A 2,733-nucleotide genomic window follows, 5' to 3' on the forward strand; every position below is an offset into this window, starting at 1 on the left:
GGAAACAATTAGTCTTAGCAACTGGTACACCATGCAATCCACAGCCTGTACAACTATGAGACCAGAAGAAGCAGATGATGCCCAACTACCACTGTCAACCACTCAGAGGGGAATCTATGTAGGAGATCCTGGATCAAGAGGGAAGACAATGTGGAACAAAACTCAAACTTATTTGGAAAAGAAAAAAAGGGAGGGGGGACCAAGTTTGCTGGTCTGATAGAACCTTTGAAACTATGGTCCCTGGCTGCCCTTCAAGTCTGGAATTGAACCCACACCTGTGGCTTCCAGCCAAACAAAAGACAGGCATATGAGTTGAACATTTACTTGAGGTAGATACACTCCTTGGAGAGTACAATCATGGGAGAAAGAGGGACTGTTTATGCACAAGGAGACAGCTCAGAGGCAGGAGTATATGGAGGGATGGACACAGGGAAGAGATAACTATGGGAAGGAAGTGGAAGGGGAGCTGTTGCATTGTGGTAAATTGTAGTCAATGTCATGAGACAAAGTGTATGTGAACTGATGGAAAGTGAATTTGCTCTGTAAACTTTCACCCAAATCACAATTAAAAAAAAAAATCCCTTTCCCTTCCTTATCACCTTCCTTCGCTCCCACCCCCATCTCCCACTAAAATTAAAAATTAAAAAAGATTAACAGATTCAGTTTACCTGCCTAGGCCACTGATAACAGGTAAGGGTTGCCTTGGGTACTTGATTTCATAGTCAAGAACCTGCCCCTCCAAAAAAACCAAACCAAACTCATTGCCGTCCAGTCAGATCTGACTCACAGCAACCCCTCCTTGGGTTTCCTAGGCGGTATCACTATGGAAGTAGATTGCCCAACCTTCCTTCTAAGGAGTGGCTGGTGGGTTTGAACCGCCAGCCTTCTGGTTCACAGACAAATGCCTTAGGCACTATGCAAGAACCTGCCCAGGCAAACAAATAGGACAGATGCGGGAGGGGACTCCTGAGGAGAGTTCTGCATATGAGAATATGCTGTGTGAGGAGGAAAGAATATTCCTACTTTACCCAGAATATTCTCAAAATACTACGTTAATCATCAGGGCAGATACTTAAGATGCACCATTTATTGAAGTAGAGATTGTACAAAGGAGACTAATGGGGACAGTGAGAAATGATAATCTCCTATTGGGTTTGAATTTATTGGGAATAAACCTAAACCAAACCCACTGCCATTGAGTCGATTCTGATTCATAGTGACCTCCAATTGGTTTCCAAGGCTGTAAATCTTTTTTTTTTTTTTTTCAATGTCCCATCCTTTTTGTCCCTGGTGACCTGGATGTGCATAAGGGTCTAGAGCAGTCTCGATGGTTAGAGGCAGGATGGACCCTGGTGATGTCAGGTTGCCTTCCCTAACACACCAGGTCAGGAGGCTTGACATGCTGGTTCCTCTTATCACTGGCCATGCTCATAGGGACCAAGCAGTTAGGACAGCAGCTGCCACATGTGTGCTTTGAGGTCACCTTTCCCGGTTTCCAATGTGTCAGCAAACTGCTGAGGCTTTGAGGGCACAGCAATGCCCTGTCCCCAACACCTTTTCCCAGTGATCTTCACTCCCACTGGTGAGTACAACAGGGAGCCCTATTGGCACAGGATTAAAGTGCTCTACCACTAACTGAAGGTCAGTTCTTCAGCCCACCAGCTGCTCTGTGGGAGAAAGATGTGGTACTCTGCTTCGGTAAAGATCTGCAGCCTTGGAAATCCTATGCACTTCTGCTCTGTTGTCTAGGGGTGCTGAGAATCATCATCAACTTGATGGCAGTGGGTTTGCTTTGGGCTTTGCTTCCATCAAGACAACATTCTCTTTTTTTCTGATTTGGGTGAAAGTTTACAGAGCAAATTCACTTTCCATACAGCAGTTCACAAACATGTTGTCTCATGACATTGACTACAATTTACCCCAATGCAAAAGCTCCCCTCCCACTTCCTCCCATTGGCTACCTCCTCCCTGTGTCCATTGCTCCATGCACTCCTGCCCCCTGAACTGTCTCCCCGTACATAACAAAGCTGTAAATCTTTACTGAAATAGATTGCCTCATCTTCTCCCTGTGGAGCAGCTGGTGGATTTGAACCACTGACTTCCAGTTTAGCAGCCAAATGCCTTACCCACTATACCACCAGAGCCCCTTCTGGAAATGGTTGAAGAAAATAAGCAGTCAGCCACAAAAAGGAAGAAAGACACGTAGTTGTACTAGACTTGTAAGCCTCCCCAGAGCACAATTGTTCACTTATTAACTCAACAAATTTTACAGAGCTCCAACTATGTGGCAGACAGTGTGCAAGTATGTGAACAAGTTTATGAAGGAGGTATAGTCTCATCCTTCCAGGAGTTTATTTCTCTTTAAGGCAAGCTATTTTAATACTCTGGAGCAGTCAGCCTCAGGGATCCAGGTGAGGAGAGAGAACCCAGGCACGCCCAAAGCAGTAGAGCAGGAGAGAGGGAGAAAGGGGATTAAAAGGCCAGAAACACAGACAGAAGAGGAGTCAGGCGCAGGGACCCAGGGAAGGGTGATACGAGAGGTTTCCAACAGGGAGACAAACCTGTCTGTCGGTTTGTCCTACTGTGGTGACGTGTTGATGTGAGTTTTGAGGCTGAGCCACTGGTGTTTCAAACCCAGTGGGATGCACATGGTGCACAGGTATCAGCCCAGCTTACAGACTGAGACAGACTACAAAGAAGGAGGAGGCCATCCACTTCTCAAAGAATTGGCCA

Source organism: Orycteropus afer, unplaced genomic scaffold (assembly GCF_000298275.1).
Source record: "Orycteropus afer afer isolate SDZICR_OR568_19922 unplaced genomic scaffold, OryAfe1.0 scaffold00153, whole genome shotgun sequence".
Taxonomy (NCBI): Eukaryota; Metazoa; Chordata; class Mammalia; order Tubulidentata; family Orycteropodidae; genus Orycteropus; species Orycteropus afer.